Below are 18,701 nucleotides of genomic sequence, written 5' to 3'. Positions count from 1 at the left end.
CAGCTAACTCATTCTTGGTTGCCTGCGTTTCGCCCTCGTGTGCTAAGTTAGGCTCGTCAGTTGGGACTTAACACACCACCCAAGACGCAAGGCTAGTGCATACCGTGGAGGCTTGCTTGCTTGCTTGCAAGTTTTCATTCCCCACCTTGATGGGGTGGGGCGGGCCAGCTAGAGGGTGTCGCCCTCTCTCTGGCCAGGAGAGATGACGGGGTTGGGAAGGAGTGAAAAAAAGAGGGAGATGGGGGAAAAGGTGGTTTGAATAAGTAAAGGAGACGGGATAAAGGAAGTGTAGGTTCTCTTGCGCTTTATTGACAGATTTACATTGTCTGTGTGTGTTGACAAAGTTGCATACATATATACAGAGCTTTATGGATGTTTATGAGAGTTACATGAGCGATTTTACACCCAGGTTGCGGATGGTGATGTGATGAAGTGACGGGTTTCGTGAGGTGGAGGGAGAATGTGGAGTGCTAGGATGTGATACAGGGATGAGAAGTTTACCAGGGAGGTGAGTAGGAGACTTAGGAGGTTGGATGAAGGAGGGGGTAGTGGGAAGATTGCAGGTGGGAGTGGTGGATAGTTGCTGGGTGAAAATGGTGGAAAACGGAAGTGTGGACTGGGAGGTTGCTGAGGGGGTGCAGGCCGGGGGCGTGTGCGGTGGCGGGGTGATTTATGTTGGTTAGGAGTTAGGGGCGGAGAGCGGGACGGTTCTATCCGGAGATGTCGACCGTTGAGGTATATCCCTTGGGTGATGAGGCGCTGGACGTCTTCGGGCGTTGGTAGTTGCAGGCGTACTAAATATGTAGGGCCATCATCGTTGTGGATCCTAATGGCTTTCTTCACCGGAATTCCTGCTTTTTGGAGTTCTTGAAGGATAGCTATTGGTGATAGATTAGGTTCCACGCCACAGGCAACACAGCTGTATACGTTGTTCTGGCTGGGCGGTGAAGTTAGCGGTCGTGCATTATCTGGTGTTGGTGGTTGTGTATTGTCTGCTTGAATTGCTATTGCTTCATTCGGCGGCGTTGTTACTTCTTCCTGCGGGCCCTGAGCGTGGGAGGGTGGGGGGTGGTATGCCATTATGGGAGAGGGGTGGGTAGTAGTTGTGGTGGTGGTAGGGGTGTTTGAGGTAAAATGAGAGGAGGTGGAAGTAGTGGTGGTGACGGTGGTGGTGGTGGTGGTCTGGGAGGTGTAAGAAGAGAGCAACTGCTGTGGGTGTGATGTGCCAGTAGTGGGAGTGGCTGTGGCGTACTCCTTCATTAGCCGGTCGAGTAATTTCCCTGGGGTATCTTGCACTCGATGTAGTTGTCCTTGGATATATACCCCACTGTCTAGAGCGTTGTAGACGTCCTCTAGCACCAGATAATATAATAGTACTTCTCTTGTGGGTGTGTCGAGATGATAAAGTCGAGTGGCAGCGTAGACGCCTGTGGGGCGAAGTTCCGTAAGGATGTCATCTGCTGAAATTGCTGGGTCAATATCGTGGGCAATGCAAGTATAGTACATTATGGGGAGGGCCGACTTCCTCTTGGTGTCTGGCCAATTTTGCTTTTTTGGGTCGGCTGGGCGCGTAATTAGAGGTGTGGCGCCACCCGGCCAAAGAAAAAATGTTTGGGGGTGTTTTTAGGGCTATTCAGTCCACGTTCAGAGTTTGGAGATGTGATCCGATCTCCCTTCACTTGTAGAGATTGAAGTCCCTCCCGTGGAGGCTTGCTTGCTTGCTTCAATGCTTTCATTCCCCACCCTGAAGGGGTGGGGCGGGCCACCTAGAGGGTGTCGCCCTCTCTCTGGCCAGGAGAGATGACGGGGTTGAGGAGGGGTATTAGAAGAAGGAGATGGGAGTAGGTGATGTAATTAAAGAGTGGAGGTGGCGAAGTGGGGGTAGTTATACTGTGTTTGATTGAGATTCGATACAAGACATGAATAGACAGGACAGCGATGCTATGTAGCGAAGGTTTAGACAAGGTGGGAGGGAAATAGGTGAAGTGCAAAGCTGTGATAGAAGGAGGAGAAGTTAACAAGAGAAGTGAGGAGAAGTCGAATGATGTCAAAGGAAGGTGGTGGTGGTGAAAAATAACAGGGTGGAGGTGGGGGTGGTTAAGAGCGAAGATATGGACTAGGTGGTTGGGGAGGTGGGGCAGGCCGGGGACGGCTACGAGATGGGGCGGGACGAGGCGAAGTTTGGGGAGGTGAACGAGATGGTTCGATCCGATGGTGGCGGCCGTAGAGGTGTATCCCAGTGGCGATGAGTCGTGCGGCGTCGTCACATGTTGGAAGGAGAAGTCTGACTAAATATGTCGGACCGTCGGCGTTGTAAATGCGGAAAGCTCTTCTCATGGGTAGTCCTGCCTGGCGGAGTTCCTGGGCGATGACTGCAGATGGTATGCTAGGCTCTACACCGCAAACCACGCAGCTATAGGTGTTAGCATAGGCAGAAGGCGGTGGTATCGGTGGAAGATGTATGATGTTTCCAGGAGCATCTGTAGTAGAATTTCCCTCGGCAGGTGACTGAAGAGATGCGCTCTGCGGATGTGTTAGATCAGGGTTGGGAGGGAAGGGAAGAATAGACGTCATAAGAGGGAAGGAATGAGACATGACAGTAGTAGTAATAGGCAGGTGGGCTGAAGTGGTAATGGTGGTGATAGTAGTGGTGGTAGTGGCAGGGGTGGTGTAAATGGAAGACGAAGGTTGCGGTGATGAGGTGGAGGAAGATAGCGTAGTTACGGCGATCAGAGCGGCTGTTGCAGGCTGAGAGGGTTCGTCGTCCTGTAGCTGGAGCTGGACTTGAATATCCTCTGGAGTGGGTTCCGCTGGATAAAGATGACCACGAATACGGGCTCCAGTCTTGTAGATGGTGGAGAGGTCTGCTGGAGAGTGAAAATACACAAGTATATCTGGTGCTGGTCGAGTCCCTTCGTAGAGCCTGGTGACAGAATAGGCGCCGGTGGGATGAAGTTCAGTAAGGAGGTCATCTTCAGAAAGTACAACGGGAACGTCGTGAAGAACACAGGTGAACAGCATGATGGGAAGGCCGACCTCCAACTTGGTGCCAGCCTATGTGCTTTATTGTCTCGGCGGGGTGCTAAATTAAAGATGAGCAGTCACCCGGCCGAAAAAAAAGATACGTTCCCCCGGAGTCTTGAGAGTCCTCCCTGCCGTGGAGGCTGCTGCTGCTCAAATGCTTTCATTCCCCACCCTGAAGGGGTGGGGCGGGCCACCTAGAGGGTGTCGCCCTCTCTCTGGCCAAGAGATGCGGGCAGGTTGGGGAGATGTGAGGGAAGAAGGAGGTGGATAAGGACTTGAAGAAGTAGGAGATGGGAGGGGAATTGCGTCTATTCCTAAGTATTTATTCTTTATTGAAGTGAAAATACAGTTGTGATTGTGTCAAAATGAGCTGTGAACAAAGAGGAGAGGGGTTATACAAGGTGAGAGGAAAATAAATGAAGGGCAAGGGTGTTATAAAAGGAGGAGAAGCTAACAAGCGAAGTTAGAAGAAGGCGAAGGATATCAAAAGAGGGAGGTGGGGGAAAGTAAGGAGGTGGGGGCGGGAAGAGATAAGGATGAAATGATGGAGGAGGTGGTTGGGGAGGTGGGGCCGGCCGGGGACTACTTCGAGGTGTGGAGGGATGAGATGAAGGTTGTGGAGGTGAGCGAGATGGTTCTATGCGATGATGACGGCCGTTGAGGTGGATCCCGGTGGCGATGAGGCGTTCAACGTCTTCAGCAGTCGGCAGATGAAGTCGGACGAGATAGGTGGGTCCAGCGGAGTTATAGATCCGAAAGGCTCGGCGCACTGGTATCCCTGTCTGGCGGAGTGTTTGGATGATATATGCTGATGGAAGACTGGGCTCCACACCGCAGGCGACACAGCTAAAGGTGGTAGTGCCGGTGGAAGGCGGTGGGACCAATGGTGGCTGTGCCAAGTTGCCAGGAGTATCTTGATGGGAATATCCCTCTTCAGATGACGGAAGTGATGAGCGCTGGGGGTGTGTGGGGTCAGTGGAGGGAGGTAAGGGGAAAGGAAATGTCATGAGAGGGGAAGGATGAGTGGTAACAGTAGTAGTGATAGGAAGGGAAGAGGAGGTGTGAACTGAGGTGGTAATGGTGGAGGAAGCAGTGGTTAGAGTAGTGACAGAGGTAACAGGAGTGAAGGACAAAGGGGGCGGGGGTGAGCAGTAGGGAGGTGGTGTGGTCGTAGCGGGCGGATCGATGGTTCCAGGCGGAGGGTCGTCGGTGTCCGGTAGCTCAGCCAAAAGATCCTCTGGAGTAGGTTCAACTGCATAGAGATGGTTGTGGATGCGTGCGCCATTCTTGATGATGGTAGAGACGTCGGCTGGAGTGGATAAATAGAGAAGTACATCGGATAGTGGTTGAGCTTCGTCGTCGACTAGCCGGCAGGCACCATAGGCACCCGCCGGACGAAGAGCAGCGAGGACATCTTGGTCTGAGAAGACGAGAGGAACGTTGCGGGCAAGGCAGGTGTAGAGCATTGTGGGAAGGCCGACCTCCTACGTGGTGCCAGCCTATATGCTTTGTTGTCTCGGCGGGGTGATAAGTAAAGTTGAGCAGTCACCCGGCCGAAGAAAAAATATGCGTTGCGTTGAAGCAGAGGAGAGCAGCCGTCATGTCCCCAACCAGAGCTCTTGAATGTTAAAAGCTTGGAATCGCCGTGGAGGCTGCTGCTGCTGCAACGTGTTTCATTCCCCGCCCTTCGGGCGAGGCGGGCCCCTAGACAGTGTCGCTGTCTCCCAGGCCGGAGATGTTGAAAGAGTTGGGGAAGGACCAATATTGTAAGGAGGAGGGTAAGTGGAATTAATGGTTGAGGAGGTGTGCACGGATGTTATTTAAATACCAGGGATGTGTGTAACGGGTGAAAATTCAGAGAAGAGTACTAGGGCTGCCATGAAAGGTTAGTAGGTGTAAGGTTGCGGAGATATTGTACAAGGAGGTGATGAGAAGTCTGAGAAGGTCGGCTGTTAAGGGTGGTGAGAAGGAGAATTGAGTTGGTGGACGAACGTGCGAGGGAGTTCGATATGAGGGGGCTGGCTGGGGTCGAAGACGTGGGCTGTTGGAAGTTCTAGGAGGGGAGCGGGAAGGTTCCACTTGATGTTGACGACCGTAGATACGTGCCCCGCTGGTAAGAAGACGTTGGACTGCTTCTTCCGTAGGAAGGTGGAGACGGACAAGATAGGTTGGTCCGGAGTTGTTCCAAATTCGGAAGGCACGGCGCACAGGAATGCCTTCGAGATTAAGTTCTTGGATAACCTCTCGATCTGAGATGTCAGGATCCACGCCGCGTAAGACACAACTATGCATAGTGGTGCGATCTGGCAGTGGTGATGTTGAATGGCACACGGTGTCTGCTGGAGGTGAAGGCTGTATGACTGGTGTCGTAGCAGAGGTTTCTTCAGTGATGGTCGAACGGTTGAAGTAGCGGGGAGGGATGTACAGGTAACTGGGCGGATCAGGGTATGGCGGCAGAGGAAGGGTCGTAGTCAGAATAGGGGAAGAATGGGAGTACGTAACCGTAGTGACAGGAAGGTAGGGAATGCGAAGTGCGCAGGTCGTGGTGGTTGTTGTTGTGGTAGGAGTGGTAGTGGTTGTCATGGTGAGGAGAAAAGAGTAGGTATAGGGGTGGCTAACTTCCAACAAGGCATCAGCCAATTTGCTTTTTTGAAGTCGGCGAAGTAGCTGGAGTAGAGATGCTGAGCCACCCGGCCGACAAAAAAATTAAGGAGTAAGGGGTGTTCTGAGACGTACGAAGAGTTCAAGAGTTCCCGTGGAGGCCACTGCATAGGCTATTTGAAGCCACCAGCATTGCCAATGCACTATGAGAGCTATGTCTCATTTCCAAAACTAGATGCCTGCCTGGCCATCAAATGATATGGATGTTCATTCCCATAGGGAACCTAAAATATTTGTCCCAAATGAGTAAATTTATAATACCAATATAATGGTCCGTTATTGGACATTATAAATTTTCCAGCTAACTCATTCTTGGTTGCCTGCGTTTCGCCCTCGTGTGCTTGGGTGGTGTGTTAAGTCCCAACTGACGAGCCTAACTTAGCACACCAGGGCGAAACGCAGGCAACCAAGAATGAGTTAGCTGGAAAATTTATAATGTCCAATAACGGACCATTATATTGGTATTATAAATTTACTCATTTGGGACAAATATTTTAGGTTCCCTATGGGAATGAACATCTATATCATTTGATGGCCAGGCAGGCATCTAGTTTTGGAAATGAGACATAGCTCTCATAGTGCATTGGCACTGCTGGTGGCTTCAAATAGCCTATGCAGTGGCCTCCACGGTATGCACTAGCCTTGCGTCTTGGGTGGTGTGTTAAGTCCCAACTGACGAGCCTAACTTAGCACACGAGGGCGAAACGCAGGCAACCAAGAATGAGTTAGCTGGAAAATTTATAATGTCCAATAACGGACCATTATATTGGTATTATAAATTTACTCATTTGGGACAAATATTTTAGGTTCCCTATGGGAATGAACATCTATATCATTTGATGGCCAGGCAGGCATCTAGTTTTGGAAATGAGACATAGCTCTCATAGTGCATTGGCACTGCTGGTGGCTTCAAATAGCCTATGCAGTGGCCTCCACGGTATGCACTAGCCTTGCGTCTTGGGTGGTGTGTTAAGTCCCAACTGACGAGCCTAACTTAGCACACGAGGGCGAAACGCAGGCAACCAAGAATGAGTTAGCTGGAAAATTTATAATGTCCAATAACGGACCATTATATTGGTATTATAAATTTACTCATTTGGGACAAATATTTTAGGTTCCCTATGGGAATGAACATCTATATCATTTGATGGCCAGGCAGGCGTCTAGTTTTGGAAATGAGACATAGCTCTCATAGTGCATTGGCACTGCTGGTGGCTTCAAATAGCCTATGCAGTGGCCTCCACGGTATGCACTAGCCTTGCGTCGTGGGTGGTGTGTTAAGTCCCAACTGACGAGCCTAACTTAGCACACGAGGGCGAAACGCAGGCAACCAAGAATGAGTTAGCTGGAAAATTTATAATGTCCAATAACGGACCATTATATTGGTATTACATACCACTTAGTCGAGCAGCTCTTCTTCTTTCTCTCAATTCTTCCCAACCCAAACATTGCAACATTTTTGTAACGCTACTCTTTTGTCGGAAATCACTCAGAAAAAATCGAGCTGCTTTTCTTTGGATTTTTTCCAGTTCTTGAATCAAGTAATCCTGATGAGGGTCCCATACACTGGAACCATACTCTAGTTGGGGTCTTACCAGAGACTTATATGCCCTCTCCTTTACATCCTTACTACAACCCCTAAACACCCTCATAAACATGTGCAGAGATCGGTACCCTTTATTTACAATCCCATTTATGTGATTACCCCAATGAAGATCTTTCCTTATATTAACACCTAGATACTTACAATGATCCCCAAAAGGAACTTTCACCCCATCAACGCAGTAATTAAAACTGAGAGGACTTTTCCTATTTGTGAAACTCACAACCTGACTTTTAACCCCGTTTATCAACATACCATTGCCTGCTGTCCATCTCACAACATTTTCGAGGTCATGTTGCAGTTGCTCACAATCTTGTAACTTATTTATCACTCTATAGGGAATAACATCATCCGCAAAAAGCCTTACCTCAGATTCCACTCCTTTACTCATATCATTTATATATATAAGAAAACATAAAGGTCCGATAACACAGCCCTGAGGAACTCCCCTCTCAACTATTACAGGGTCAGACAAAACTTCACCTACTCTAACTCTCTGAGATCTATTTTCTAGAAATATGGCAACCCATTCAGTCACTCTTTTGTCTAGTCCAATTGCACTCAATTTTGCCAGTAGTCTCCGATGATCCACCCTATCAAATGCTTTAGACAGGTCAATCGCGATACAGTCCATTTGACCTCCAGAATCCAAGATATCTGCTATATCTTGCTGGAATCCTACAAGTTGAGCTTCAGTGGAATCTTTCCTAAAACCGAATTGTCTTCTATCGAACCAGTTATTAATTTCACAAACATGTGTAATATAATCAGAAAGAATGCCTTCCCAAAGCTTACATACAATGCATGTCAAACTTACTGGCCTGTAATTTTCAGCTTTATGTCTATCACCCTTTCCTTTATACACAGGGGCTACTATAGCAACTCTTCATTCATCTGGTATAGCTCCTCGTACCAAACAATAATCAAATAAGTACTTCAGATATGGTACTATATCCCAACCCATTGTCTTTAGTATATCCCCAGAAATCTGATCAATTCCAGCCGCTTTTCTAGTTTTCAACTTTTGTATCTTATTGTAAATGTCATTGTTATCATATGTAAATTTTATTACTTCTTTGGCCTTAGTCTCCTCCTCTATCTCGACATTATCCTTGAAACCAACAATCTTTACATACTGCTGACTGAATACTTCTGCCTTTTGAAGATCTTCACATACACACTCCCCTTGTTCATTAATTATTCCTGGAATGTCCTTCTTGGAACCTGTTTCTGCCTTAAAATACCTATACATACCCTTCCATTTTTCACTAAAATTTGTATGACTGCTAATTATGCTTGCCATCATGTTATCCTTAGCTGCCTTCTTTGCTAGATTCAATTTTCTAGTAAGTTCCTTCAATTTCTCCTTACTTCCACAGCCATTTCTAACTCTATTTCTTTCCAGTCTGCATTTCCTTCTTAGTCTCTTTATTTCTCTATTATAATAAGGTGGGTCTACCATTCCTTACCACTCTTAAAGGTACAAACCTGTTTTCGCATTCCTCAACAATTTCTTTAAACCCATCCCAGAGTCTGTTTACATTTTTATTTACCGTTTTATACCAATCACAGTTACGTTTTAGAAACTGCCTCATGCCTGCTTTATCAGCCATATGGTACTGCCTAACAGTCCTACTTTTAAGACCTTCCTTTCTATCACATTTATTTTTAACTACCACAAAAACAGCTTCATGATCACTAATACCATCTATTACTTCAGTTTCCCTATAGAGCTCATCTGGTTTTATCAGCACCACAGGGTATTTTTCCCTCTGGTTGGTTCCATCACTTTCTGAATCAGCTGTCCTTCCCATATTAACTTATTTGCCATTTGTTGGTCATGCTTCCTGTCGTTCGCATTTCCTTCCCAATTTACATCTGGCAAATTCAGATCACCCGCTACAATCACATTTCTTTCCATGTCATTTCCCACATAGCTGACTATCCTATCAAATAATTCCGAATCCGCGTCAGTGCTACCCTTTCCTGATCTGTACACTCCAAATATATCAAGTTGCCTATTATCTTTAGATATGAGCCTTACACCTAGAATTTCATGTGCCTCATCTTTAACTTTTTCGTAGCTTACAAATTCTTCTTTCACCAGAATGAACACTCCCCCTCCCACCATTCCTATCCTATCTCTACGATACACACTCCAGTGCCGTGAGAAAATTTTTGCATCCATTATATCATTTCTCAGCCATGATTCAACTCCTATTACAATATCTGGTAAATATATATCTATTAAATTACTTAATTCTATTCCTTTCTTTACAATACTTCTACAGTTCAACACTAACAATTTTATGTCATCCCTACTTGATTTCCAGTTCCCTGTTCCCTTATCGTCGCTCCCTAGGCCATCCCGTTTCCCTGAATGTACCTCCCTATTACCCTACCAAACAAATTTCCTAACTTATATGTACCACTGCGGTTTAAATGAAGGCCATCTGAGCCAGATCCCTATCTCCTACCCACCCATTAGGATCTAGAAATTTCACTCCCAGTTTCCCACATACCCACTCCATAGTCACATTTAAATCCCCAAGCACCCTCCGGTCAGTATCCCTCCTACACAGTATTCCACTAATAACAATCTCCGCTTTCTTAAACTTCACCCGTGCTGCATTTACCAGATCCCACACATCTCCAACTATGTTGGTACTTATATCAGCTTGCCTTACGTTGTTGGTATCAACGTGAAACACTACCACCTTCTCCTTCTCCCTCTCTTCTACTTTCCTCAACATCTGCCTCAACCTAATTCCCGGATAACATTCTACCCTGGTTCCTTTTCCTTCACACACTTTCCCCACGTGTCTAACGATGGAATCCCCCATGACCAGAGCCTCAACCCTCCCCACCTCATCTGATCCCCTCCCCTCCTGGTCAGCCCTATCTTCTCTCACTGCTGCAGAAGCTACTTCCTCCTCCCTTTCTCCTTTCCATGACCCTGTTCCAACTGTCTTTTCCTATCCTCTACTCTACATTTCCCTTTCCTACCTTTTCCCTACCTTTCCTACCTTTGACCCAATATGTCATTTTCTAAGATTTTTTAAAATGTCAGTTCCACCCAACACACATCCGTAGAGGTGCTAGAGATGTCTTACCCCAACAGTATTTTTCTCCAGATGGTAGATCATAATTATGTGGACCAAAGTTTGATTGAGACCTATGCTGAAACATGCACATGTACATCCATAGTCTCGGTCATTTTGGATGTTTTATTTTTCACCGCTTCTTATTCCCCCATGTTGATGGTGGTTGAATTTGGACTTAAATGTCATCTGGAGTGTCACTTTTCATCTCCAAGATGTCAAAAACTTTGGATTCAACACTAACATAAGTTGTTCTTTTATTATTTCTACATGTCTCTCCTTCCTCCCCTACACCCCGTATGGTGATTGGTGTGTCTTACCCTACCACAGTATTTCTCCCCAGATAGTATTAAATCATATGTGTACCAACTTTGGTTGAAATTGAAAGTTGGCCTGTCCACCTGTCATTTTTAATCTTTTAGGTTCTCTGATATCTTTACATAAAGAAACAGCTCCTCAACTGCATGCAACCCGCCAAGTACAGAAGTATTGTGGGCTAGGGAGAAGCCTTCCCCAGCAATTTCTGGAGAGGTCATTTAGTGATTTGATTTTAGGATTACTGAAAGTTGACTGTAATTAACTGACCTATCAATGCCTGATGATACACAGGTGGGTAATTTGGAGAGATTAAAAAAAGAATGAAGCGAGTCCCTCCAGTCGAAAGACCAGACAGACTGGACAAAACTGTTTTCAGGAAACTTATATAGATCTTCATTAACGAAGGAAATGTATGCTATTTTATGTGATATTACTTTATCTATCTATTGTTATTTTTCATAAGTGGTGGCTGAATTTAATATTATTTGGAGGTTGTATTACCTCACCAACCTCTCTTGGTCCTGTCTTGCTCTCCTCTGTCCATGGGGGTGTTACGTTTGCAAGACATACCATAATTTTTGTTTTTTTGGCCATCATTGTCCTCCTTTCCCCCTCCCGATACTTCCATTATTCAAAAGATCTGAACTCTTGCTGTTTCTCCACTAATTAGAGACAGTAATGACCACCACTGAGAGCTTGTCCTCATGTCTACTCCAATGTGTCATAAAGCCTCACTAACAAATGCATCTTCTTCTTGTTTCAGAAGAGAGGGAGAAAAAAAAAACAAAAAAAAAAAGGAGAAAAGTTAATGTAAGTACCACAAGAACCTGTCCATTTCTATTTGCAATAAATTTAATGAGTGACATAACCCATTGACAGTAGTAGAAGGACTTACGAGTTGCTTCAAATACATTTCACTGGATATTTTACATACTTGTGCTGTACCAGAAACAAGCATATTCCAAGATTTATGACTACTGGTCAGATGTGGCATGTACATCACCGTCGTTTCAGCGGCAACATTAATATAGTCACTACATAATTTGTGTTGTATTTATTATTTCCACATTCATGTAAAATTATTTTAAATATCAATACACTAACTGCCTGAAACAGCAAAGACTAGTAACCAAGGAGGCGTGCTTGGTCTGTGTTAGCGGATTCCAGTAGGACCTTGCCTAGATATAGCTGACATGCACTTTTCTCTTAATTCCCTTCTAGATGGTATTTCATAGAATTGTATCTCTTCTGGCTGCGAACCACCTTGCTAAGATTTGCATAATGTACACAACAATAGAACATTTCAGAAAAATCTAATGTCCCTTTTTACAAAAAAATATTAACTTGCACAAACGGAAGTAAAAAGTAAACTTTACAAGAAATTCAAAAATACCTATAAGCAACATATGATTAGTTCATTTCACAGTTCTATACAAAATATCACTTGCGCAAATTAGAGCGAATAAGCACGTTTACTTGTACGAAGTAGCTAAGCTTATCGTACACATACATGCATCAATAATACAAGGCCACACCTACACTGACAGCGAAGATTGTGCGTCTGTGACAGCACACTTACTGAAACTTGAACAAATATTGGTATTCGTGCCATTCTGTGTTAAACTAGTGGCTATAAAGCGGGCAATATAAGAGGATCGAGACAGCGTTGTTCTCGTACTTTCAACCTACTGTGCTGTCATTTATAGATTCAAGCAATTTTGCCAGATCACCAGTAACTCTGTGTGTGTGCGTGCGTGAGTGCATGCATGCGTGAGTGCATGCGTGCGTGCATGTGTGTATCATTTTTAAAAATAATGATGACTCTCCCGGGACAACTCAAAAGCTGAGAGGTTTTTCTTAGGCCCAAAAAACTTAGGTTTTTTCCATACACCTACAGGACAGTTGCTATCTTTGGCTGGATAACAATGCATATTATGAAGGATGGGATCACTCATTGCTTCCCTGTATATCCTACCTTTAATTCTGGTGGTCTGCAGCTCTCCAAATCAGCTGCGCTTGAAACAAAAGGCAAAATTTTACAACTCCATGAAGATGATGTAGAACCTGATCAGCTTTTGCTTCTCAGAGGAACGTTTCTTAAGTTGTTGCTGAATGATGGAAAAATAATTCATAACATAGACGATATTACCAACCACTTCAAAAAAGTAGTTCATCTTAACGATGGTTGGCTCAAAGGCTAAATGGTTAGCATGCTGTCCTATAGTCCAGAGGGTCCCTGGTTCAATTCTCAGCCCGAATAGGGGATTCTAAACTTAACTGGTTAATTCATCAGGCACGGGGACGTGTGTGTGTGTCAACTTCATACTTTGAAATCATCCTAGGTAGAGCTCCATCCTCACAGATAGGTCGCCTATAGGCCGTCTACTAGAGAAAGACCTGTACCAAGCCTCTCCAGAGGCCATACGCCATTATTATTGATTTACCCTCAGAACTATTCAAATTTTAAAAAATAATGACGACTTTCCCAGAACAACTCAAGGGCTTAGAGGTTTTTCTTAGGCCCTAAAACTTATAGCTTTTTTCCGTACACCTACAGGACAGTAAGGATTACATTCATTGAGCCTTCTGCATATGAGCCTGCACAAGGAGGCTACTAAGGCCTTACATCTGGAGAAGCTGGAAGATGATTTTATATCAAGAAAGGAGATTAGAAGGTGGTCATTCCTTCAGAGAACTACATTTCCCAATGGAGACTGTCCAGGTGGTACTTCTGGTGGTAGACCTTTTAACATTTGCATCATAAAATGAACCGTATACAGTAATAGGACATTTATTCAGAAAATATATTTATGAAGCAAGTTCTACTTCCTTACTAGTGTTTATATTTTTGGTAGCTTTGTACACAAGACATTCTTTTGAAATATTTATGAATTAAGTTTTATTTTTCTGTTTATTGTGAATATAATTAAAATATCTATACATAGGACAGTCCAAAAATGTATTTGAGCAACAAACTCTATTATTCTGTTTTTACTTATTGTTTGTGATAATTGTTAATATATAGGAATGTTTACATTAATATTTGTTCCTCATTTCGATAGTAGCAGTAATAGTAGTATCTTCTCCTTTAACAGAAGATCAGTAATCATTAACTTCATCATCCTTTTAATGCCTCTAGTCTGCTACTTTGCCCGCTTCAACGCACATTTATCTCCACTAATTTTCTCTTCTTGCTCTGCCCAGCTGCACTTGCTGGGTCTGTATGTCTTCCTTTTACTGGAACCTAACAAGTTTTAGGCTCGAATCCTCCATACAGTGGCTCTAGACCTCAAGATAGGTTTCCTTATGCTTGGACCTGAACAGACAAAAATAGTACCGGTATTCATATTACACTAGAGGTCTAAATCTCAGCCTGTGTAATTATATTGAAATGTGACATATTTGAATGCCACATTACAAGTTGGCAGAATCAAGGGACTCTAATTTTGTCATAAGTGCAAATACTGATGCGTGAATTTGTTTCCAAGTTTGAGACGTTTAATTATAGTACAAGTTAGGTACTGTAATCAAGAACTTAGGGAATGTCTGAGGGACTATCATATTTCTAGTACCAATGCCATTATGGAATTGTACGCAAATCTTCAATGTTTAACCTTATGCTACTCTTATTAGATTATGATCATGCAACCAGAGTTATTTGTCAAAAATGGTGATTCTGTTTAACAGCATTAGCTCTGTTAATGAACTGAGTTTATAACTGGTGAATTCTCTGGTATTGATGATGTAGTGTAACTACCGTTATTACTTTCATTACTGTCAGTATGATGATCTCACTCGACAGAGCCACGGGAAAAGCTAGAGACCTTGCTATTATTTAAAGTCGCATGAAAACAAGGGAATTTTCGAAGATGCAAGGATGTAAAATTTCTATGACAGGAAAGCAGAACAAAAACAAATCTAAGCCCATTGCACTACAGCGATAATTGATCTTGGCCTACCAAGTGGACTCTTTCTCAGCCGGAAGATCGGTAGATTACAAGGTATTTGTAATAACAGAGTTTTTAATCCACCTGTTCAATACATTATAATGTTGTCACATTTAAAATATCTTCATTAATTGACAAGTAATTTGTGGTACATGTTTCGCTCCCTTACAGAGCATCATCAGCCAGATCTGAATCTCGAAGAATGGTTATGTTCGTAAACAATGACTCCAGAACTATTGAAACATTTTTTCACAAATTTAAATCTACTCTATTAGAATATCATAAAATAAATAAACTTTCATCATGCCTTAATAACATGGGCTTAGTAGGAGATATATATTAAAATTGTGGTAGAATGAGTTATTCTAAAATACTTAAAAACAAGTAGCATGTTTAACATCTTTGAAATAGGTGAAATTCAATCTTAAGAACTAAATTTGAAAGTTTATTTGTAATGAGTTTTGGTAAAAAAGTTTTATATCCTTTAAGGACAAGAGTCTATAAAGATTCAAAGATCTCGTCGATTTGATAATTGAACTTGTGACAGGATCAACCAAATCTGAATCTCGAAGATTGGTTATGTTTGTAAACAATGACTCAAGAACTTTTAAACCATTATTTCATGAACTCACACTTAATTTACTAGAGTATCATAAAATCCAGAATCTTTGGTGATATGTCTTAATAACTTGGGTTTAGTAGGAGAGACACATTAAAATTGTGGTATAATGAGTTGTCCTAAAACACTTAAAACAAGTAGCATGTCTAACATATTAGAAAGACTTGAAATTCAATTTTAAGAACTAAATTTAAAAATTTCTTTCCAATGAGGTCTGGTGAAATTTTTATATCCCTTAAGGATAAGAGTCTATAAAGATTCAAAAATCTCGTCAATTTGATAATTGTACTTGTAACAGGATAATATTGATCTTCATGAAATTTAAATACTTGTTGTCATTTGACCACGGCGAGTGCTGTTGAATAAATAGCTCTTGTTGACGTTGGTGACCATACGTTGAAATTGCAGATGTAAAAGGTATGATTGAAAGGGATGTAAATCGACGATCGTGGTTAAAAGTTGTTAATTAGTTTATCTTGTTGTAATTCTGTAACAAGAAAAGGGATCTTGTAAGTAATAGGAAGTTGTGTTGCTAGTTAATTGCCTACTTCTTCTATAGGAAGAATTCATTTTTGAACTTGCAATTATACCGAACACACCTGGAAATTTTGCAACAATTGTCTCCCTTAGAATGGAAATCTATCCAAATTTATATAACAGAGAAACTTGTTGACGTTTTAGACAAGAAGCAAAAAACCCTAGATAACAAACTTATACTCTTAAAAGAAAACAAACCAATCCCTAACAAAATTAAGAATAGGGCAATCAATCAATCAATCAATCAATCAATCAATCAATCAATCAATCAATCAATCACTACTGATCTGCATTTAGGGCAGTCGCCCAGGTGGCAGATTCCCTATCTGTTGTTTTCCTAGCCTTTTCTTAAATGACTGTGAAGAAATTGGAAATTTATTGAACATCTCCCCTGGTAAGTTATTCCAATCCTTAACTCCCCTTCCTATAAACGGATATTTGCTCCAATTTGTCCTCTTGAATTCCAAGTTAATCTTCATATTGTGATCTTTCCCACTTTTAAAGACACCATCCAAATTTATTCGTCTACTGATGTCCTCCCACGCCATCTCTCCACTGACAGCTCAGAACATACCACTTATTTACGAAGTATGTTACAAGTGTTTTTTTTATATACACCTATTCAATACAAAAAAAACCACTTGTAACATACTTTGTATTTACGTACATTTCAATACGGACCTAACATGAGAATTAAAACGTGTAACATACCACTTAGTCGAGCAGCTCATCTCCTTTCTCCCATGTCTTCCCACCCCAAACTTTGCAACATTTTTGTAACGCTACTCTTTTGACAGAAATCGCCCAGAACAAATTGAGCTGCTTTTCTTTGGATTTTTTTCCAGTTCCTGAATCAAGTAATCCTGGTAAGGGTACCATACACTGGAACCATACTCTAGTTGGGGTCTCACCAGAGACAAATATGCTCTCTCCTTTACATCCTTACTAGAACCCCTAAATACTCTCATAACCATGTGCAGAGATCTGTACCCTTTATTTACAATTCCATTTATGTGATTACCCCAATGAAGATCTTTCCTTATATTAATACCTAGGTATTTACAGTGATCCCCAAAGGGAACTTTCACCCCATCAACGCAGTAATTAAAACTGAGAGGACTTTTCCTATTTGTGAAACTCACAACCTGACTTTTATCCCCGTTTATCATCATACCATTGCCTACTGTCCATCTCACAACATTATCGAGGACATTTTGCAGTAGCTCACAATCTGGTAACTTATTTATTACTCTGTACAGAATAACATCATCTGCGAAAAGCCTTATCTCTGATTCAACTTCTTTACACATATCATTGATATATATATATATATATATATATAAGAAAACATAAAGGTCCAATAATACTGCCTTGAGGAATTCCCCTCTTAATTTTTACAGGGACAGATAAAGCTTCACCTACTCTAATTCTCTGAGTTCTGTTTTCTAGAAACACAGCCACCCATTCAGTCACTCTTTTGTCAAGTCCAATTGCACTCATTTTTGCCGGTAGTCTCTCATGATCTACCCTATCAAATGCCTAATTCTGACCTAAAGAACATTCCCACCACAATCAATCTATCAAACACAAACTTCACTGTTAATGAAATGAACCTATTCGATGAAGGTTCAAAATTTAATTGGCCTAACTCACAAAAAAAGTAGGAGATGTAATCAATGTAGTAGCAGAAGTTGAATCTAACTTAAATAAATAGAAGCCAGATTTACAAAATGACATCAAATTTGAAGTTAAAAAGAAGCTCCCAAATTTTGTAAGGGAAATAAATTAAAGTTCTAATCCTACTCTCAAAAAACAAATAATGACACTAAAAACAAAGTTAAGCAATAATAACGTAGTTGTTACTAAAGCAGACAAAGGTGAAACAACAGTTCTTTTAAATAAAAATGACTATATTGAAAAAACAGAAGAATTCTTTTCAGATAAAACTTACACCATAGTAAAAACCAAGATCCCATAAATAAGATTCAATGGAATCTAAAAATTATCCTTAAGAATTCAACTTTTTTATTTAATGAACAAGAACACCAATAAATGATAAGTATGAATCCAAAGTTACCAACGGCTAGAGCATTACCCAAATTACATAAACCCAACGTACCCATACGTCCTATAATTAGCAGTAGAAATCGTCCTACATATAAAACATCCAAATTTATACATTACTTCCTCAAAAGACATTACAAGTTAAATAACGAATCAACAGTCAAAAAATTCAATAGAATTTTGTAATAAACTAAGTAAATTCATCTTACAACAACAACAACATAAAATGGTTTCATTTGATGTAACCAACATGTATCCAAATATACCAGTTATGTAGAAACTATCAATATCATCAAAAACAATCTCCTTACGCACAGTAAATTAAGTAAATGCAAAATAGAAGAATTCATTAACTTATTGAAATTTACCTTAACTCTTTTGCTGTGCTATTTTTAAACAGAACACTTACAGAAAAATGTTTTTTTCGTATTTTCCAAATGAACTGAAATTTAACTTTTGTTAAAGGTTAGTGACATTAAAAACCATTGCACCATTTTAAACTCAACTTTGGCAAACTAGCAGTGACATTTGACCTTGAAACTCACATTACTGTGATACATCTCCGAACATGGAACTGGACACATTGCAGGCTGCCCTGGGTAAATCTTACAAAAAAAATACTGTCTGTTTTCTCTTGCACAGTCCCTTTCCTTTCTTTGAACATTTTGCTGGTAACATGAAATAAACAGGCGCGTTTGAGGTATGTAATCCGAAGTTCTTCCTCTTTTCTCCGGCGGACTGCGATGATACTCTCGTAGAAGTCCGATTATGACAGAATTTCTGAAGTCAGGAGCACTAATTGCCCTTTTTTTGAAGCTTATTGTACA

General features: G+C 41.9%; 1 protein-coding gene across 9 annotated transcripts in view; it reads left to right on the top strand.

Moving 5' to 3' along the window:
• LOC137503444 (uncharacterized) overlaps positions 1-18,701 on the top strand; it is a 366,746-nt gene that overhangs the window by 9,229 nt on the left and 338,816 nt on the right. For all 9 annotated transcript variants that reach the window (XR_011019125.1, XR_011019124.1, XM_068231027.1 and 6 more), the window contains exon 2: positions 11,471-11,517. The gene's annotated coding sequence lies outside the window, so the exon portion shown is untranslated. The remainder of the gene's footprint in view (positions 1-11,470; positions 11,518-18,701) is intronic.

This window comes from Anabrus simplex, unplaced genomic scaffold (assembly GCF_040414725.1).
Source record: "Anabrus simplex isolate iqAnaSimp1 unplaced genomic scaffold, ASM4041472v1 ctg00000124.1, whole genome shotgun sequence".
NCBI classification, from domain to species: domain Eukaryota; kingdom Metazoa; phylum Arthropoda; class Insecta; order Orthoptera; family Tettigoniidae; genus Anabrus; species Anabrus simplex.
Note: the sequence above shows the minus strand (reverse complement) of the source record. Positions and strands in the feature narration are given on the sequence as shown.